Raw genomic sequence first — 23363 nt, forward strand, 5'->3', positions numbered from 1 at the left:
GGAACTATGCCCAAATAGCTATAAAATCATGCATGTCCTTTCACCTAGCAATACCACTATTAGGTCTGTATCCCAAAAGAGATAAAAAAATCATAAAAGGAAAAGGACCTATATGTACATAAATATTTATAGCAGCTCTTTTCTGGGGGTAAAAATTAGAAGTTGAGGGGATGCCCATCGATTGGCAAATACCTGAACAAGTGGTATATGTTTATGTTGGAATACTATTATACCACAAGAAATGATGAGCAGGATGCTCTCAGAAAGAACAAAACCTGCAGAGACTTGAATGAGCTGATGCAAAGTGAAACGTACTGTAGACAAAGTAACAGCAACATTGTAAGATGATCAGCTGTGAATGACTTAGCTATTCTCAGCAATACAGCAATCCAAGCCAACTCTGAAGAACTTATGATGAAAAATGCTATCCATCCCCAGAGGAAGATCTGGTGTCTAAATACAGATTGAAGTATCCCTTTTTTTTAAACTTTATTTTTCTTGAGTTTTTTTGCCTATGTTTTCTTTCACAACATGACTATTATGAATATGTTTTGCATGACTTCACATGTATAACCTATATGGAATTGCTTGTCTTCTCAATGGGGAGTGGGGGTAGAAAGGGAGGAAGGATGAGAATTTGGACCTCAAACAAATATTAAATACTACATTTTACATGTAACTGAAGAAAATAAAATACTAAATAAAAGCTTAAAAATAAAACTCCATCTCCAACAGGAAGCCTTGAGAGAGAGAGAGAGAGAAAGAGAGAGAGAGAGAGAGAGAGAGAGAGAGAGAGAGAGAGAGAGAGAAAAGCTTGCTACTTTAGCAGAGAGAGCAAATTCTTGACTATTACTGGTAATTATCATATACTTTATGCAAGCATTGACATATGCTTCTTGCTCTCTATACTTGCTGGAAAATAGATTCTCAATCCTTTGCTATTTGTCGTTGTAGCTCTTCTGAAAAAAAAAATATATATATATGTATGTATATATATATAGTGACAAACTATTTGAGGGGGCAGGGAGAATCATCAATCAACACTGGAGCTGTTAATCTCACCTCAGTAGCACCTTCTCACTTTAAAAGTCATACATAATTTCCTTTCCCTTGCTATATTAACCTTTCCCATGCATTTCTAACTTGTCTAATATGCTTTGTCTCAGAACCAGAACTAGTATGCAGTGGATGGGGTTTTGTCCCAGGTGCTGAAATCCAGGAAGGTAACCTTCCTTCCTTTCCTGTATAATTAGTTCCATCACCCACTCCTTCGGCTGCTGTTCTCTATGGTTCATTGGTCTTCATGCCCTTTTCCCAGTCTTCCCACTGAGGCAGATTTCCCTTATAATTCAATAGACTTTCAGACCTTCAGAAAGCCCCGGGGACCTCTGGAACAAAGTTGAAACACCTGGGATCAGTAAGGGAATTAATGTCAAAGACAGAGAATGGCAACTATGGCCCATCTCATAGTAAATTCAGCTTTAGCCTTTTCCAGGTCTTATCCTGTTCTTCATTCCTTTTCCTCGAAGGGCTTTGAATACTTTTTTTTCCACTGTTAAACTTTTCATCTTAGACATATTCCTCCCACATCCCATCTGCCCCCTGAGGCTCATTGAAAACTAGCTTTCTCCTGAAGATATAACATCTCTTGGCATCCTTTCCAAACTGGCTTTTCCTTCTGACACATAATGTCAAAAGGAGTTGATATACACCTTGCTGCCCAATATCACTTTTAGACACTACAACCAACTGTCAGCAACCACTTCTCCTTTAAGGTTCACTCAGGTTTGTTGAAATCTTTATTGCTACTATCATTGGATTCACAGGTCACCGTACTTCCTCCAAAATAAGTTCAGAACCTGTCTCAGAGTCTTTCCTACTATAATCACTGTCTTTTTTTAAAGTACCTTGGCCTCCAGGTTCCTCAAATTCCTTAGTTCCCATGAGCTGTGCTTTTAGTGTCTTCCTAACCCACACACAAAAGTGACTCTCCCACTTATGGTCCCTAGCTCCTTTTTCCAAGTACCAGAATTCTTCTTAGCTTAGTTCTGCTTTATCTTGGTGTTGTTTGGTCATTTCAGTCATGTCTACCTCTTCATGACCCTACTTGGGGTTTACTTGGCAAAGATACTGGAATGGTTTGCCATTTCCTTCTCCAGCTCATTTTACAAAAGAGGAAACTGAGGCAAATAAGGTTAAGTGACTTGCCTAGGGTCACATAACTAGTAAGTATCTGAGCCCAGATTTGAACACTTTATCTTACCAACTCCCTTTTCTTTCTTTTCAAGTACTACTTCTACTTTTCATCTTCTCAAACTTCTTTATCTACTCCCCCTATTCCTGACATTTCTAACTTTCTTCAGTCTCTCACCCTCTCCTTCTGCTTTGCTTCCTTGTCAGTCCCTTTTGCTCCAGTCCTAAACCTTGTCCATATCTCCTTCTTCTTTGATTTTAAACTTTCTTCTTCAGTGTGCCTTTTTCCTTATCTTTCTCCTCTTTCAACTTCTCATATTCAACTAAATTCAGCCTCTAGCAAATCACTATCACTATTCCTTTTATTACAAACAATTCCCTGTCCTCGTTTTTGTTTTAGCTAAAGCTGTCTTCTCAAAACATAACCTTCTCTCTTGGAATCAAAGACTAGTTTAGCTCTTTATTATCAATCAAAGTCAAAACTCACTTTCAATACATCTGACTTTTTCACTTTTTGTTCTGATCGCTACAATAGTAGCTCCTCATTAAACACACATTAAACACTAGCAACATTGGATTATTTACCGTTGTTAATCATTTTTGCCCGTGTTTGCATCTGTACCTTCACTTATGTTGTTATTCATTCCACTTCTTTTACTTTTCTCAATCACCCACTCTATTAACCAAACTAATTTATAAATCACATTTAGATGAATAAATTAAAGTTTACAAAATGCTTTCTTCAGAACCCTTTACTGAAGTAGGAAGTGAAATATTAACACATTTTACAGATGATATCTAATATGTAATGTACAATCTGTTGACAAGATCTGTTGATGTTACCCTTCCAACATCTCTTAAATCCATCCCCTTTGGTCCTCTAACACTGAACCACTCTGGGGCAGGCCCTTATCACTTCATACCTGGAATATTGCAATTCTCCTGCTGGTGAGTCCAACCTCTCCACACTCCGTTCTGTCTTCCATTTTACCACTACAGTTATTTTCCTAAAGTTCATGTCTAAACATGTCACCCCAGCCCACTCCACAAATTACAGCAGCTTGCTATTGACTCCAGGATCAAATACAAAATCCTTTGGTGTTTCAAACCCATAAACCTACCCTTCTACCTTTCTAGTTTCCTATCACCTTACTCCCTGTCACATATTCTTCAATTCTGTGCCACTGGACTCCTGGCTGATCTATGAACAAGGCACTCCATTTCCCAGTTCCTGGCATTTTCTCTGACTGTCCTCCATGCCTGAAAAACTCTCCTCCTCCTCTATTCTGTCTACTGACTTCACTGGCTTTTTTTGAAGACCCAACTAAGACCCCATCTTTTCAGGAAACCTTTCCCAATGTCTCTTAATTCTATTGTCTTCTCTCTATAAATATATCCTATATAGCTTGTTCCTACATTTTGTTTGCATATTATCACCCCTATTAGATTGTGACTTCCTTTAAGATAGTGACTGCCTTTTGCCTTTTTTTGTATCCTCAGTGCTTAGCATAGTGATTGGCATACAGGAAAAAAGCAATTGGCAAATATTTATTTATTTATTGATGAAGAATCTCTAGCATAGAAATGTTAGATGGCATGTTCATGGTCATGCAACTAATAAGTGCTTCAAATAGGATAGAGTCTCATTTCTTCTGGTTCTAAACCCAATTGCCTGTCCATTACTCTCTTCTCTGAATTCGCAAAAACTCTCAAAAGTTCAAAAATAAATGAATTACTACATTAATTTGTGTAGTACTTTAAGTTTTCCAAAGCAAGTTCCTCATATTTCTGGGAGGTGGGTGCTGTTACTATTATTATCCTCATTTTGTTTATGAAGAAATTAAGGTGCCCAGCAAATTATAATTTATCCACTAAATCTTCTCTAATCAGACAAAAATCATCTCTCCATCCACAAAATGCCTTCTCTACTTTGTTTTCTTGTATTACTTCCAAAATCTACTTAGGATGGTAGCTTTATCTGCTTGTCTTAGTTCCTTCTCTAGAGGGTAAATTCTTTGAAGAAAGGAACCAACATGTATTCCTCAATGTCTCCTTCACCTCACTGAGCATAGTGCCTCACATACAGCAAGTGCTTACTAAATATTTGCTGTTGAACCAATATATAGTAGGATATATATAATAAATAAAAAGAAGTCAACTATCCCAGGAGGAAAAACTGCTGACTAGAGCAGCAGATATCAAATTCTTTTGTTCTTAGCACCACTTTATAGTATGAATAAAAAAAATTAAGGATTCTCCCCAAATAAGGCTTTTTTTATGTGAACTATGTCAATATTTACATATTAGAAATTAAAATGATGATGGTGATGATGATGATGCTGATGATGACTTTGATACTGTGTGCTTATAGAAAGGGTCTTAGGATTCCAGGACTCTCCAATCCACACTTTGAGAACCATTGAGCTAGTCCTATATAAACCTTTAAAATCTTCTCATTTTATCATTTTTATTATAACTAGGCAATGGCAGAGAACATACACAAGAAGAAGTAGAAATCTGTATAAAGTCAATTCATCTATCCCTTATAAATACATTGTAAAGCAGATCTGGAGATTTTTTTTTTCATTTAAAAAGGAATCAATGACAATATGACTAAAACTCTCCATTGCAGACATCATAGATTTGCCCATAAGCTTTATTTTATAGGTAACAAAGGTTGGAAACCAATTGGAAAAGGCAGCATTTTGACTTGATCCCCACTGTTTGAAATATAGAAGTCACTCCACTCATCTTTGATATGTAGGTTATTTAAACCAACTGTATGTCAGACTTACTATTTCTTGACAAGAAACAGATGGCCTTCTTGAAGACATACAATAGGTAAATCCATTGCAGGTCCACATAAACCACATGGTGCACTGGAAAGGCATATTCAGTACCAAGTATTACACAGGAATAGCTTTTGTTTGTGTTTTCTTTTTCTTTTAGAGTGAATCATTTGGTTTTTGAAACAGGAAGAAGAAACTTTTGTTCCATTTTTGTTTCATTTCTTTTTATGGCAGGTGCACACATTTCTGAACAACTGGCCTCAGGACCACGTGAAGAAACAATCAGCACAAATACCAATATTTGCTATCCTGGCTTTTAAGAAAGAGAGAAAGGAATAGAAAACCTTTCTGTAATACTGTAACTCTTTGCCTTTTTTGGGCTCTGTTCTTTGTAACACACAAAGTTGACTGCTGTGCCCAGCTGGTTTTTATATTCTTTGAAGATTCATCATGAAGAATAAACATATTATTAGGTGGTCCAGACTGCTTTCAACCAAACAAATAAGATTTTATTGTTCCTTTTTGAGTATCAAAGAGTTGCCCATGCTGTCCCTTGAAAATGCCTTAATACAGGAAGTTGAGAGGGGAAAGTAAATAAATACTCACAGTCTATTTGAATTGGTGGACTGCTGGTCATATTGCTCCCACCCCTATCCCATGTCCTACTTGCTCATTGTTATCATCAGCAGAAGAGTTATCCTTTCTAAGGGAAAAAAGGCATACCCCATCATCGCAATCCCCACTCAACATTGTTCTTGTATACTTGGGTCTAGGGAGTTTTTAGAAGATATCAAGATCAATTTTAATGGGATACAACTAATCTGCTATAAAGAAGAGAAATTTAATTCTTACTAAACTGTTTCCAACTGGTATAAAATATCAATATCAATATTTGATATTTCTTGCATATGTTGCAAAGGAACATTTGCAGGAGAAAGAGGTAGAATTAAGTTGGTTCTTCTTTTCTAATTCTCACAGAAAGAATGCATAAATTATATTTAAATTATATATTTTAATCAAACAATCCTTTTTATTATTTGAAGTACTAAAAATGCACATAAAATTAGGCTAATCTACTTCCCCAAAGTCTCCTGAATGAACCAGAATATCAGGTGAGGAAAGAAGCAACAAGGAATGTATAGTTGATTAAAATTCAACTTGAATAGAGATTGGATGTTATAAAAAAAAGCATATCTAGCTGATCTACTGGGGAAAACTGGAGAAACATGATGATTATCACCTATGTACATTTCCTAAAGAAATTAATGAGAAGAGCAAATAAGAAAACTTACTAGCAGCAAGCCAAACCAAAACATACAGGCCATGGAAATGAACACTTAGAAGAATTTGATATCTCTTGAAGTCAATTCTGTAAGTTATCCTGACAGAACAACAAAAATAGGGAGTGCAGTATTGTGCAATGGAAAGAGTACTAGATTTGGAATAAGAAGAGCTCTGGGAATTCATGACCTTAAGCAAGTTGCTGGGCCACAACAGATTCTACGATCAGAAAGGATTAAAACAGAAAGTTCTTAGTTGAATTATAGTTTAACTTAATACTGTTATTGTAAAGTTATTGTATTTTTCATTTAGAATGCTAGGTTTGCTAAGAAAAAATGGATTACCTATTGAATTTCCTTAAACACTTGCTTCAAAAGGGAAACTATGAGTTTCCATAGGCTACCAGAAATTACAATCTAATGGCAAAATAAATGTAGCATCTTGGCCAAGAGAAGCCAGGTAAATGACAAGATCTCTTTGTTTATAGAAGGAATCCTCACACTCTATTGTTGGAAACTCTTCTTATGATTTTCATGAAGCTACATTATTTAAATTTTCTTCAAAATCCTCTGATGTCTTCTGCACTACCACCTGAAGTCTTCATTCATCTTACTCTGATGGTGGGAAGTCCCTAAGGTTCAGTCTATGAACCTATTTTTGTCCCTTCATATCCTTTCTTGCTTAGAGCAATAGGATCATAAGCTTTAGAGCTAGAAAGGGACATTAGATAACATCTAATCCACAATCCTGATGATACAGATAAGAAAACCAAGGGCCTGAGAAGCTAAGTGACACAGTCAGGAACACAGACATAGGAAGCAATGTTCTGCCAACCATTAGCCCTAAGATGTTGCCTCTAGCCCCATTCACTCAACTAGGTTCAAATCTATATTTAAAGCTGTATGTATGACATTTCCTCCTGAATATTCCACTATCACTTAAACTCTAGATTCCTTAATCTGCACTCATCCCCTTCCTTCCATATCTGACTCTCACTTTCCACATGTCTGTTTGAGTTAGTGACATCACTCTTCTCCTTGGCTTCTAGAAACAAAGGAATAAAGGCTAATGTGTACAAGTAGTTCTCAGCATATTGGCATTAATAAAGGTGTGCAAAAAAAAGGGACAAAATGTGAGTAACAGGGGCAGTTAGGTGTCACAGTGGATACAGCACTGGCCCTGAAGTCAGGAGGACCTGAGTTCAAATCCAGTCTCAGGCCAAACACTTGACACTTACTAACTGTGTGACCCTGGGCAAGTCACTTAACCCCAATTGCCTAAAAAAAAATTTTTAAAAAATATATTAGTAAGGACACATATTCTATCACCAGAAAAAAAGGCATGTGAGTCATGTGCTGAGAAAGAAACAGAGTGAGAAATATGTTGGCATTCACGAAACAGTGATACAATCAAAGAAAGGTTTCTTTGTCATTAGGTGATGTCCTCAATGACAAATTTGTGAAAAGTTAAGGGCAAGAAAAGTATGAATGAGCTGCTATTTATGGAGGTTATACTCATATCTATGAGAGTCAGATAACATATCATAGTACCTTTTACCAACCCTTGGGTGTCATTTATGACTTCTCTCTCCTCTCTTCTCCATCACAGAATCAGTCACTAAGTTCTGAACATTATTCTCTCAGTCTTTTATATATCCCTTCATTCCATTCCCACTGTCATAACATCATCATCCAAAGCCCTTCATAATCTAGTCCCTCTGGCTTTTCCAGTCTCATACATTACTCCCCAAGATGTATTCTTAGATCTAGTGACACTGGCTGCTTGGCTGTTCTACAAATAAGACACCATCTCTCATTTCTCCTTATTTTTGCTGGGTGTCCTCCTTGCCTAGAATGCTCTTCCACCTCCACTCTGATAACTGACTTTCCTGGCTTCATTTAAGTCCCAACTAAAATTCCATCTTCTACAGTAAGCCTTCCTTTTAATTCTAGTGCCTTCCCTCTTTTAATTATTCCCTATTTATCCTGTATATAGTTTGCTTTGTATATATGTTTGCATGTTGTTTCTCCCACTAAATTGTAACCTCCATGAGGGAAGGGGCTATCTTTTATTTCTTTATCTATCCCCAGCACTTAGCACAGTGCCTGGAACATAGTAAGAGCTTAACCAATGTTTATTGATTCATCATCCCAGAGTAATTTTAGGTAGGAAGTCACTGATAGGTGGGAAAACTCAGAAAAGCTTCATGCAAAAGGTGATGCTTGACCTCAGGTTTGAAGTAAACTAACAGGGCAGCTAGGTGGAGCAGTGGATAGAGCACTGGCCCTGAAGTCAGGAGGACCTGAGTTCAAATCCAGCCAACCAAACACTTGACACTTACTAGCTGTGTGACCCTGGGCAAGTCACTTAATCCAAATTGCCATAAAAAAGGAAGTAAACTAAGCATTCTAAGAGGTGAGGATGACATGGAAGAAAATTCCAGGAATTGGGAACAACCATTACATCTTTTACACTACTGCCAAAATAATCTTCCCATAGGTATTGGTCATTCCCTTGCTCAAAAATGTCATTGGATCCCCATTACCTGCAGAATAAAATAGAAACTCTTTAGCTTGTCATTCAAGGCTCTCTACAATCTCACTACAATCTATTTTCCCAGACTTTCCCCAGTACTCTGAGCTGTTACTATAATCCTCTCTGAAATTATCTTCTATCTACTCTGTATACACCTTTTCTCTCTACTTACTTACATATTTTCTCTCCTACTAGAATTTACTTGAAGACAGGAACTGGTTTGTTTGTTTTTGTTTTTTCTTTATAATTTCATGATACCTGTCATAGAGGAAGGTCTTAATAATGCTTAACAACTGAATGACTGATTGACTACTCCCTCTGATTCATTTTCTGTTCTTGTTTAATCAAACTACTCTCCTTTCTCTATCTTGCTCTGCCATTTTCACATATTTTCCTCTTGAGTAGAATGGTCTCTGTGATGATCAACATGTAACTGTTTAAACTTTATACCATCTTAACCAGACCAATCACAATATGGCTTCAAAAACATTTATTAGTGTGTATATGCTGGGGGCTAAATGAAGAAGAGGATCCCCACAGAAAGTGTCTATTTCTTCCAAAATATTGCACAAAATTGCTAAGCAGTTTCCCTATAAACACCTGTTCCAGGATTACCATTCAAATTAAGCCTACAGGCTACTCTTCTCCTCATGTTAAACTTTCCCTCTTGGTACCTCCTTGAATTCTCTCTCATTTACTTTTTAGATACAGCTATCTTGTAGCAGCTCCCTGATGCCACTCTAGGACTGAAATTCTTCTATAAATCATTATTTACAAACTGGGTACAGGTAATGTGGAGAGGATGGATGTATTAAGTCCTGCTGCACTTTGGTCCTGCTTACTGAGAAAGTATTTGAAGACCTGAGGTAATGCTAAGAAAAGATGTTTCTCTTTTCTTCAGGGAAAAAAGGACCCATCAGCTTGTCCGGGGTGCAAATTCTTTTTTAGCCTGTTCTCTTCAAAATTATATGAATATCAAGATTGTTTGGGTAGCTATGGCTACTCTAAGGAGGTATCTGTAGACAATTGCCACTTCCCTATGCTATCTGGTCTCTTAAGCCAGTTTAATGCCTGTGGACACCTTATTTCCTTTCTATATATCCACTTGTTGGAAAGACTCACAGAAAGCACTGCAGGAACCATCAAGGGGGTCCCCTGACTGTGTTATGTGAATCAGCTATCTAGACTAATAGAAAAACTATCTCTCATATATGTAGCAGGGAGTAGCTGACAATGATTCAGCTGGTAGCTCTAGTAGAGGACCAATTATTGCCAATTTAGATTTTGTACTCATAACTAAATCTCTTCACTGGATAATTTTCACAGTGACTCACTATCTTTCTGTGGTTGAGCTTCACCTAGAACTATTGAAGACTAAGACTGTTAGAATTCTTCTTTCTGATGATGTTGTGTATTAGGTATTTATTTCCATACTTATCTTTAAGCTCAAGAACCCAAGATAGTGGTGTGGAGGTATAATCATCCCATTTACCCTTTTATGGGAAGTTAGTATATGCATGGATTGGGAGCATTTCCTATTCATATGGAAATTCTGGGAGAGAGATTAAAAAAAAAGGTAGCTTTTTATAGGCTTAAAGAATATAGCACTTGAGCTATACAATCCAGTGTGCCCTTGAAGGGGTCAATGTCATATGTGCCTTGTACTATGTTAGGTGTTGGGAATATAAAGATCAAACAAGACACAATTTCTTTTTAGAATTTGTTTACAATCTAGTAGGGGAGACAGAAGAGAAATAACTATATAAAAGTTGTGAACTATTAGCTTAAAAAGGAGGTTTTGTTAGAGAGTTCTGGGAATTTTTTAAGGGTATAGATGATATAGCTGATACATCAAGTAATGTTTCATAGAAAAGATATCCAAATTGGATTGTGAATGAAGAAAGTCTTCCAACATCTTTGTGACTCCTCAGGCCAAAACTCCCTTTCTTGATCACCATTCCCCCATACACATTTTCTCCCTCTATTAGAATATAAGTTCATTGAGGGGAACAACTTTTACTTTTTTATTTGTAGCCCTAGTTGAACACACACTTATTTTTATTTATTCATTCACTTACTTATTCATTTATTTCATTTTATTCTCCCCCCCATAGACTTTCTGTGTAAATATGAAATGCTTTCAATCCATGCATGCTCATATCTCAAAGGGAAATAGGAAGAGATACTCAAATCATTATCTTGGCTGCAATAGGAATTCTAGCTCTGATTGTCTTCGTTGGTTCTGGGTGAAACTGGCCCACAGAGCTGTATTTTCTCATAGGAAGGTATCTCCCAGTTCTGGGGACTCCCTCTTGGTCACCTTTTTTCATGGCACCATAGCCTTTGGTTCTGACTCAGATACCACCATCTCAAATGTAGTTAGAAGAATAAGATCAAAGAAAGAAAGATGGGGGGAAAAACTGTGACAGAACATACATATAATGCCATTTTTTTCCCTTCAGCAACTTGTGCTCCTATTGCAACTGGGAGGCTCACTGAGATCTCACATAAGGAGGGGCAAGTAATCAATTACTTTTTTTCTTTACTAGGATCATCAAAAATGACCAGGCAATGAGGCAATATTTGTTCTCTCCCTCTATATTCCTCTCTTTAGGCCCAGGGGAAAAAAATATCCAATCCAATGCATATATATGGAATATATAATCAAATTTCATTCACCTGAATTAAATGTGACAGACAATCTGCTAAATTTAATTTATACCTGTATACTAACTGGAAAGGAATTTACCTGATATAACGTGGAGGGAAAGGGAGGTACTGTTCTGAACATAGTACTCCTGATTTTGTTCTCTAACCTTTTGGTGATTTTAATGGTAGAAATTTGGGGGACCTGTAGAAAAGGAAGTTGGCAGCAGGAAAACCTTATCAGGGATATATCTGTGAACAGATGGGAACTTAGGATAGTGTTTATATCCCTCATCATAGGTTGTTAGGCCAATTTACTTATGTATAGGACCAAGCCCTGATAATGAGATCATGCTAAGATCTCAGGATGAGGCTATAGGTTGAAGGAATTCCAAGTTTCATTTCATGGTAAGGATCTGGGAACCTTATTAAAATTTAGCATTTCATAGAAATAGAGCTTCAAGTCAGTTAGCTCAGTTGGCTACCTCCAAATATAAGGGATGTAAGAGAAGTTCAGGCTTACATAGTTCTAACCCTAATCAGAAATATTTCCACATGACATGTAAAGTAATGATACCATAGAATTAGCTCTACAGCATGTTTTTTGGGGGGAGCATCTTTATTCCTTTTCCAATCTTTAATTCACGAAACATAGCACAAAAAAATTAAAGGCTTTTTTAAAGGTACCAAAACATTTAAAATCAACTCTTTTAAGTAAATATACCAAGTTACTTTCACCTATTCTTCCAAAGTAACATGTTTATGTATTTACACACACACACAAACACACACACACACACACACACACATGCAGATATAGATAATGAGGTAACAGATGGATATAGTAACATATTTTTGAAGGAGAAAATATCCATGGTCTCACCAATGTGATTACAACTTGTACAAGTATAGAACATTTTGAACAATATGAACATTATGCTCAATTCTTGTCTATGCTGTTCAATAATCCTTCATATACACCAAATAACTTATTTAATTAACTAAATATTATAATCTCATCAATACTCATTCATCTACTAGATTTTTGTACATTGATTGAAGTTGCAGGTCAGTCTTATTTGAGTGTTCATTAATTTAGTTCATTAATTGCAATTTGGAGACCCAACAGAATTTCAGGGCTTGATATAACCAAAAGGATGTGATTTTAAAAAATAATGGTTTATCTTAATATCTGTGCAATTAATGTCAGTCATAGAGCCTTCCAAATTATATTGGAGTGACTCATGAAGTAGTTAGTTCTCTATCACTGGAGTTCTTCAAGCAAAATGAGGATTCCATTTTGCTGGATTGTGTGAAGAATGTCTACTTTAGGAAGGAGTTGGATTGGATGTTATAGAAGTCCCCTTCCAACACTTAAATTGTCTAATTCTATACCCTATCCTGAGGACATTTTCATTTTATTAAGAAAATCTTGGAGACCAAAAAGCCTTAAAGACCCTTCTCATCAAAAATTAAGCTCTAATGATAAAATGTTAATTTAGTCAGAGAGATTCCTTCGGGCAAAAAATAAAAAAAATATATTTTCCAGTTAGTCTCAAATTACATTATAACTTATTCTTTTTGTACTATATACATTATATATGTCAAATACACACATATCATGCAGGTCCAGTCATTTCTAGCATCAAGTAACATTGAGTTCTTGGGAGTTATTTATAGATGTTTCTATTTTTCAAATATAATATTTTTATCCATTCTTTTTTCACATTCCAAAAGTAACATAACTTTTTTTATGGAAAAATATCAAATGAAAAATTATCATATGTTTCTTAAAAGCACTTTCTTCAGAATTGCTACTCACTATCCTCACCTCTGTTTCCAAAGCTGTATTTACTCTCTGTGAACTGTCATAATGCTTTATCTGAAAGGGGAATGTCTTGGAACTTTAATTTAGAGGAATTCTTGGAAAAGTACTTTTTATATTTGCTTTCTATATATTCTTATTTAGTAATAGCACAACTGTTATTTATAAAAACAAATGAATAAGTAAATAGCTTCCAAGATACCACCTCTTTAGTCACATTAGTGATAAAGATTTCATTAACTTCATTATTAACTAATATTACAATGACTCAGTAGTCAAGAGTGTGACAGCTGCTTTTTGGTAAATAAGTCAAATTTCAATGATAATAATAGATATATAATATCCACAAGTGGACAAAAAAGTCCTCCTCTTCTTTCCCCTTGTTGAGAAATATCTGGACTTTCTTGCTGGATTTTTCCTGCCTGGGTGTACAATTTGTGTTCTAATCTTGTAATCCAACATTTTTTTTTAAGTGATAAGGTAGGGCATTTCACTTCCAGTGGAAATCTACTGAAATATTTCTCATCCTAGACTACTGGAACAAATCACCCAGACATGCAGAGAAAATCAAGCCCTGAACATGTATTCAATACTTTTCTGCATTTTGAAACAGGATGAAAGTTTCACAAATAGGAGGATGGAGAGAGAGAGCATGAAGCTGAAACTTAGTGCAAAAACAGTACCATTAATGAATATGTGGATATTCATTATGTAATTAATATTAATGAATATTAATATTGTTGTCCTTGGGGTAAGTTACTGCCCTAGCCCTTTCATCTAGAAATGGGAAATCAAGTTTCATATCACCCACCCAAGATTTCATAGTGGCAACTTTTATAATAGTAGCAACATTGCCAGAAAGTCCAGCTCATGGTCAGAAGCAATTCAGTAATGACTGGCAAAGTCAAGAAATGTGGGTACCAAGGAGAATGAGATAACAGTGGACTTTGGATATGTGGAAATTGTATACCAGTGGTGTTCGGGTAAGGCCAGATACAGTTGTCAGAATGCTAAAGACTAGGTAGTTGTCTGGACAGCTACAGCTGGCTAATGCATACTCTTGATTTGGGGTTCACTTGCTTTCATCCAGGGCCTGTTAAGGGTAGAGTCAGTTAACAATTTTGGGCCTAACTGGGCCTACATCATGTTTTTAAGGGAGTGTTGATAAACTGGAGCAGATAAGAAAGTGTAATGACCAGTTTGCTTGAAGTAAACTAGAGCAGAGTAGTCTGGGGAAGAGTCCAGAAAGGGGAGAAACATTTTAACTGTAATCAGCAGGTATTAGCTTGGAGCAAATCTTGGCTAAGAACTTGCTCTTTTACTTGTTTTGTTTTACTTTTCCCCAACAGAAAAAGGGGGCTGGATGATTCTTAAGACTAAACATTTTTCTTCATTTAGAGGCATACATTTTCCCCTGCCTCAATACTGCTTCTTGCTTCAAAATGAGAAAGTTGCCTGAGCATTTGCCATTAACTCCTTAAACTGGGCTTTAGTCTAGGGGTAAATTGGTCCTAATTCATGTGAATCTTTCCCTCCACAATTTTTCAAAGATTATGAGCAAAGGTTAATAACAAAAAATCATTAAGTGGCTTTCTCCAGCCCTTAGCACAGTGCCTCTCACATAATAGATATTTAAGAAATGTTCAATGACTTTCTTTGATTTTCTTCTCCCCTGTATTTTATGGAGTCACCAGGCCATGATGTGATTATGATGATCAGGATAGAGTTCTAAGCCCCTGACCAGTTTTTCATTCTCAGTATTTCCAGTCAGTGTCTGGTGTTCTCCATTTGCTCTCCACAACTCTGAATTGATATACAGCTATATCACAAATTGGTTGTAATCTATGATAGATTTTGTGTCAACATAAAATGTTTTCAAAGATATGAATTAAATCAGAAATTATAAACAGACTTAAAGAACAAAGAGAGGCAAACATGCAGCCATATTTTGCAAGAAGGAAGAGAAGCAAAGACAAGTTGGAACATTTGACTGGTTCTTCAGTTTCCGAGAGAGGGGCAGTTCAGTCAACCTCTTAGCCATTCAGCTATTTCTATACCATTTTATACAATCTATACATTTCTATACCAAAATCCTAATATCTTTTCAAAATTGATCATCTGGATCTCTTTCTTTCTCCTTCAGAGAAGTCTACCATCTACTTTGTTCCCAAGCTCTCATTGCTTTCATTTTCTTCGTTGGAATTATTCACTGGACAGGGAGAGAATGCTGTCTCCCTACTACAAAATCCAAAACTCTCAGTCTAAATATACAGTTGTAGCTGTCTTCAAGGGAAGAATTAGTGGCAATCTATAACTGTTGTTGTGAGGTAGATTTCATAAAATATTAGGAAGGACTTACTGAAAATTAAGAATATCTGACAAAGGAGTAGTGTCCTCATAGACTAAAAGTGTTTAATCCCCATTACTAGAGGTGTTTAATCAGAAACCAAATAGCCAATCAAGGATGCTATAGAAGGAATAATTCCTTTATATGACAGATTGGATTAGATCAACTTTAAGGTCCTTTCTAACTTCAAGATTCTATGAAATTCTTAAAGGAAAAAAGTTTATGATGAGTTTGAAAGTCTCAATTTCTCTACAAAAGCTTGCTTTAAAAAATCTGTCCTGGCTTGACATTGCATTATTTCCTCCTGGGAGATTATCCACTAAATTCATGACATTGGTGAGAGACTGGAATTCACAAGGATGTAAAGAAGAAAAAAAAAGCACAACTCCATACAAAACCTGCCAACCCCTAGCAAATTGATAGATGGAAACTATGGTTATCTGGCTTATTCTTAGTGCCTGGGACTCTTACTGAAGAAGTCAAGAGACACCACTTTAATTAATGAGAAATGAGAGGTTGCACCAGATTCCAAATGCAGTTGAGTCCTGACTGAAGAGAGTTCAGATTAAACCCATCAACCATATTTTCCAGTGGCAGTATTGAACTGCCAAACATTGTTTTATGTCAGTCCATGTCAATCTCTCTGGGTTGCTATCATCTAATTAATAAGATTGATTTCCAGACAGATTATTTTAATAGAGGGTCTCATGGTTGGAAAGTGATATAATTGCAGTAGTCTCACAAACTGAGGGTTGTAAGCCCCAAATGGTAAAGGTGAAGTTTGTCTTAAATACTCCCACCTTCCTTTTTGACCCCTACCACATCTCAGCATTCGCTTACTTTTAAGGTCTTCATTGCTGTCAAGATATCCTCATACTTTCTAGGATACCCACTCAAGACTGCCCTTCCTAGATGGTATCCAGTAGTTTCAAGTTATCCCATTTCTATCCTTCTGACCCAATAAAAAGTAATTCCTTTGTGTCATGATCTCAACTAACTGATATAGAGCAAATGAATCTCATTAACAAATTTACATTAATATGTCAACAATTGATAACAGTTTAATGTTAGTCCTCCTCAGATATATGTACTAAGGTCAGGTTACATTCCCTTTGTGAAGGAGTGAAGCAAGGAAGAATCAGAGAAGGCAAACTACTGATGTATAAATTAGGGAGCCAGGACAGTTGAGCTATAGGAATAGGAAAACAATAGTCCTAACAATTTCCCCACATCCTTTTTTATCTAATGCTACCTACAGATAGAAATAAAAACAGAGAGAGTCAGAATGCCAAGGCTGGGTCATTTTACTGTTGTAGTTGAATTGTATGTCACAAAAGAGAAAAAGAACTAGAGAGCCAAGCAAGACTTCTTTGTCACAGAAGTATAGTTATAGAGATCTATTGTGCCTGAGTGCTTTCTGTATTTTCTGTGTTCTCCTGTATTTGTATGCATCCTTTGGGAATTTTGATGTGTCAAAGGAGAAGACTTATGTGTCAGGTTTTCCTACAACCTAACAGTAATGATGACTGTGCTAACAGGTCAGTGATGGCTTCATCCTCAACATCACGAGCCCTTGACTATTACCTTGGGTATGTCTGTGTTAGATGTCATGGGACTTGGTACCCTAATGCAATGGTCTCTCCCCTACTCAAGAAGTTGCAGTGAATCTATCTTGCTTCTTGGATAATAATAATAACTGGTATTTACATGGAATTTTACAAATGTTATTTTTTAACCTCACAACAAATCTGGGAGGTAGGTGCTATTTCTATACACCTTTTACAGATGAGGAATCTGAAGTAGAGCTCACATGACTTGCACACGGTCACACAGTTTACAAGTGTTTGAGGCCAAATTTGAACTCATCATCCCTGACTGTAGGGCCAGCACTCTATCCACTATACCATTTCAATAGACAAAACATTAATTCCCCTATTTGCCATACAAAGCCCTTAATTCTGACACTGACATATCTTTTGAAGTATTTTTTGTGTAAGCTTCATCATATACTCTGTTCAAATCAAACCAGCCTGTTTTTCATCCTCCATATCTGGCACTGAATTTTCCATTGCAATAGTTTTGCATTGTTTGTGCTCTGTGCATAGAACCCACTTACTCTTCCCCTCTACCTCACTAATCTCCTTGAAGGAAATTGCCAAGTCCTTTAAGGTGTTAATCTTGATCCCAACCGCTATTAGTATCCTCATCACCCTACTTCCAAATTATTTTGTAGTTCCCACTTGCATTTATTTACTTGGATAAATGACCTTTTTCCCCAATAACACCTAAGTTTCTTGAGGAATTATACCATTCTTTTGTCTTTGTATCCCCAAGCACTGTCTTGCACATAAAAGGTAATTAATAAATACTTATTGGATGAATGATTGATGAATGATCTTTAAGAACAGGAATCATAAAAATAGCCTACATGTAGATAACATATTAAACTACATTGTACAAGAACACACAGAAACTTAAGGAAGTACATTCAAGGAAAGGCACTCAGAAATACAAAAGCCCTGAAATTCAACTTGCCCCTTATCCATAAGTCTCACATGGATCTTTTGGTCTTCATCACATTAACACAATCAGTTCTGTGCCCATATTAAAAGATAGTCATTCATTCCAAATACTAGCCACAAGGTATTAGCAACACATCAATCTTTTAAAATTCTATAGCCTCATTCTCTTCCAGAATATTACAAATACTGCACCAGAAAGGGTTTCCAGATTACAACATATTACCACTTCCAAAAGGCAAGTTCTCAGGACTTTTAAACAGGTGACCAGTAACTAAGCCACTTGAATCCTACTCAATAAACAAAAACAACTTTATTTTAAAGAAAGAGAGGTGTATAATAAACATATGAACTTTCAGGAAAATTTCCAGTTCATATAGAGATCCATGTCTGAAAATGACTTTTATAAAGTAAGGATATAATCCATAACATTGACCTTAGGGACACATACACGAGTAATCACAAAAATAAATGGATTCAGACTAAAAATGTATTGTTGTTCAGTCATATCCGACTCTTTGTGATCCCCCTTTGGCTTTTTCTTGACAAAGATACTGTAGTGGTTTGCCATTCCTCCCCTAGCTCATTTTACAAACGTGGAAACTGAGGCCAACAGGATTAAGTGACCAAGGTCAAACAGCCAGTAAGTATCTGAGGTCTGATTTTAATTCAGGTTTTCCTAACTTCAGGCCCAGCATTCTATACACTGCACTATTTAGCTGAGGGGGAGGGGAATGAGTGAATAGTGATGAGTAAAAGTATCACCTACTTATTACTCTTTCTTCAAATTTCATCTCAAGTGCTACCTTCTATATGAAGCCTTACTTGATTCCCTCTAGCTAGTAGTTCCTTCCTTCCCAAAACTACAATGCATTATAGATAGATAGATATAAAATTACATATTCACATTTCCTCACCCATTAGAATGTAAACTCTTTGAGGGCAAGGACTATTTCACTTATTTCTATGTAACCCTAGTGATATATATACATAGCAGGCTCTTAAGAAGTGCTATTGATTTATTTCAAGGAGTCTGACTGCCTCACTACCCTTAAAAATGTGTATCTCTCCATTGAATCCTATTGGGATCATTTATTTGACACAGTATCTTTCATTTTATCAGTCCTAAACCAAGCAATTTTAGGAAAAGAGATCTAGAAGAGAACAATGTCTGGGTATTGAGAGAAAAATTTCATATACAACTTTCCTATATCATTCTGTCATTCTCTAGTCAGTTTGCTCATGAGCAATTATCCTTTCTCTTCCTAACATCTCTATGTTCTGATCCTTAACACCAACTAAGAAGGGTAAAATTCAACTGTGCATTTGATGCTCTGGGCATTTGATGGTCATTAAAATATTTAATGAGCAAATACATATAAAGTGATTCACAAACCTTAAAGTGCTATATGAATTAGTTATTAGAATTATTCAGAGAGCTATCTCATTTTAAGTGTCAAGTCCATTTTTCAATCACAGAAATCTTATCTTGTCAAGAAGAGAAAGCTGCTACCTAAGTCTGGCTATATGATCCACTGCCAGTCCTTTTTTTGAGACTTATTCTTTCGTCAGGGACTGAGAGGGAAGGTCCACATTACTGGGCCATTGAATTCTAAGTAGCTAGAAGTTAATAAGGTATCAATTGATAATTAAGCAATAATTATGACTTTGCCAGCTAAGAAGGAAAGCTATCAATCAACCAATCAAAAAGTATTAAGCAATATTCTAAGCTCTGGGATATGAAGAAATGCAAAAATATGGTCTCTGCCCTCAAGGAACTCACATTTTAAAAGGGTGAAAAATATGCAAACAATTGTGCATATATAAGATCTATACAGATACATGCTGTATATATGTATGGAAACATAGCTCAGAGGGAAGGCACTGGGCTGGGAAAGGGGAGCAGACTGGGAAAGGCCTCCTGCAGAAGGTAGCATTTGAGCTAAGTCTTAAAGAAATGCAGGAGGCACTGAGGAGGGAGAGTATTCTAGGCATGTAGAAAAGCCAGTGAAAAGGCAAGGTGTTGAGAAATGGCACGTTCTGTGAAAGGAAGGGTAAGAAGGTTAGTGTCTCTGAATTCTAGAGAATCTGGAAATGAATAAAGTGAAAGACTTGAAAGGATAGGAAGAGCCAGACTGTGAAGAATTTTAGATTCTGGCTTTCTTTTGTTTCATCTAAAGTCTAAAGTCAACAGGGTATGAAGATGAACAGTAACCTCTCTAGGGCTATTGGCTCAGTTGCTGCTTTCCTGTCCCGCAATTTATTTAAACTACCTATAAAATCATACTAATATGCATTTGCATTTTAAAATTTTGATATAATATGGTTTAGTAAAACATAATGATTTTTCTAATGGTAGGATTTCAAGCAACATCCTAAATGGGTAGGAGAGGGTTTTTTTTTTCATTTTTATTTTGGGGAAGTTTTCCAATGTCTGGCAAATGATACTATTTAATAATGTAACTGCTTCTATCCATCTGGAAAGTATTAAGGAAATAATATAATTAAGAAGCCCTGATTCTCAACTCCTCCTCTACCCCTCAAAAGGGGCAGGTAGGTGATGCAATAGATAAATCATTTGGTCTGGGTCAGGAAGATGTGAGTTCAAATTCAACCTAAGACCCTTACTATATGTATGGCCCTGGGCAAATCACTTAAACTCTCTATCTCAGTTTCCTCAACTGTAAAATGGGAGTAATAATAGCATCTACATTGCAGATAGATGTAAGTTGTTGGGAGAATCAAGATAATATTTGCAAAGTCCACAATGCCTGGCACATAGTAGGCACTTAATAAATACTTGTTCCCTTGCCCCTATCTTATCAAAACTGACATCTCCTCATTTTCTATTTTTGAAAAAGAGGTAATGAACCTCTTAATGAAGCCTATATCTTGTAGTCATACATTTTATCATATCCTCTTTGTCCTCTCAGAACCCCATTGATCTACTTTCATGGATTTCTAATTTCTCCCTCTCTATTCATTTTTTTCCTTCTACCTATAAACATATTCAAAACTCCCATGTCCTAAAGAATGAATGGACAAATATACAAATTGATACATGATAGATGGATAGATAGGCAGAAATAATTTTAAAAAACAGTTTGATCCTACTGCTTACTCATTCAGTCTACCTATTCCTTTCTTCACTTCCATGGTCAGACTTCTCAAAATCAATCAATAAGCACTTATTAAGTGCCTACTATGCTCGTTTCATTGTGTTAATCACTATGGTTACATAGAAATAAATGAAATAGTCCTCTCTCAAGGAGTTTTCATTTTAATGGGTGAGACAAAATGTGAATATGTAATTATATATGAGCTATATATATATATACATATACATATACATACACACACATATATATGTATATATGTATATGTATATATGTGTGTATATATGGATATATATACATACATATATATGTGTGTGTGTGTGTGTGTGTATATATATATATATAATGAATATCTTGTAGTGTTTTGGAAGAGAAGGAATTACCAACTAGACAGAATCAGGTAGAGCTTCATGTAGAAGATGGTACTTGAGGTGAATTTTGAGCACAAAATAGTAAGAAGTCTACACTTTTTTTGAAGACTTCACAAGTTTGTTGGCAAACAACCAACCAAGTGTTGTTTTGTGTAGAATTCAGTTTAGCTTTTAAAAATGAAGAAATAATAAAATGGTTGGTCTAGCTCTTCCAAACATTTTGACACAACAACCAACTGACTATTTATTATCATCTGTAATACTGCCCCCAAAAAAATCCATCATTTCTGGGGTTGATTCAGTCTTCATATTTTACCAGAAAGAGTCAGAGCAAACCACGACACATTAATATCAGCAACAATCCAATAAGACTGTCCCAGTGTGACATCTTTCTAAGTCTCATTTAACAACAAAATTGTTAAGATGATGTTATACCAGTAGAAAATGAAACAAAGTAGATAGAATTAAATTCTAAATCACACCTTCATTATTTTACCACTGGTATTACATGAAAATATACACGAAAAGTAAAAACAGCATCCTGCTGGTAAGAAGAGGGTAAATCCAAAAACCTTGAACCAACAATATCTAAACTCTATACCACCATTCATCTCAGCAGGATGGGGGTGGGGGTGAGGGGAGTGGATGGAATCAGCCAGGGAGAAGAAATTGTTTTTTAATAGGCGTACTCAAGATAGACATGGGCCCAAAGACATCCTCTGAAAGTGAGGGAGATCTGATGATTAATATCAGTCTCATGTGTGCTCCTTCTCTTCATGAAAGGGAAAGGGTGACACTCTACCCTTTGCCATCAACATGTGCTTCTGACATTCTGAGAACTTCCCAAATGCAGGATGTTCATTCCTAAAAAGTGGCAAGTTACCAAATGAGCCTCTGTTTTACTGTTATCTACCCTCAGTCTTACCAAACTCAAGAGGGTCTCTCTTGCTACAGCATTTTCCTCTAAAAGTCCTAAGACTGAGCACTCTCTGCAGGATGGAGGTTTATGTGGAGTTTGTACATATGATTTAGGGCTTGTGTGAGGAATGGTCCAGTAGTGTTGATCTCCATCAAGGTTAGGTTATCCAGCTTGGTATGTGCTTCCTGCTGTTTGACAAAACTGCAGATTACCCAGAGTTTAACTATTCGATTATTCCACATATCCTTAATTAGGGTCCAGATCACATTTGCCTTGAGGATGTTATCCAAAGCATGATTTAACAACAATTTGGTAAGTTCCATGTAATAAGGACTAGACATTAGAATGAATGTTTCCTCCTTTCTGTCTTGATCTTGTATCTCCTCCAATTTTTCAACATGTACCCATTCAAGTGTCACTTGACACTTCTGTCTTTGTTTTAGATTCCTTCCCAAAGAGGTACTTCTACAGGTAAACCAGGATTTAAAGGTCCCAGATCTCTCCCAAAAAGATACATTTTGTCCACGCTGAAACTGGGGATGATGAAGATCAGCACCTTCTCAGATAAGTCCATGGTACCTGCCCAGAGTACTCCTGACTGCCCCGTGGTTCCTGAGTCAGAGCCTCTGAGTCACAGGCTGAGGCAGAGCTGCTGCCTTAAGTAGTTTATGCTTACTTCTTCCACTTTCTCACTACTCATTCATTCCTCTCACCCTCAGTATTTAGCTTTTGTCCACTCTGTTCTCTCCAGTCACAGCAATGTTTTTCTTTTACCAAACACAATGTTTCTAACTTGATATTGAAAGATATAATGATCCTTAG

General features: G+C 36.3%; 1 pseudogene; it reads right to left on the minus strand.

The window, feature by feature from the left end:
- Positions 1-22594: 22594 nt before the first annotated feature.
- Positions 22595-23115, minus strand: LOC114037747 (annotated as a pseudogene).
- Between the last annotated feature and the right edge of the window lie 248 nt (positions 23116-23363).

Source organism: Vombatus ursinus, unplaced genomic scaffold (assembly GCF_900497805.2).
Source record: "Vombatus ursinus unplaced genomic scaffold, bare-nosed wombat genome assembly UNPS02010548.1, whole genome shotgun sequence".
In the NCBI taxonomy this organism is placed as follows: Eukaryota; Metazoa; Chordata; class Mammalia; order Diprotodontia; family Vombatidae; genus Vombatus; species Vombatus ursinus.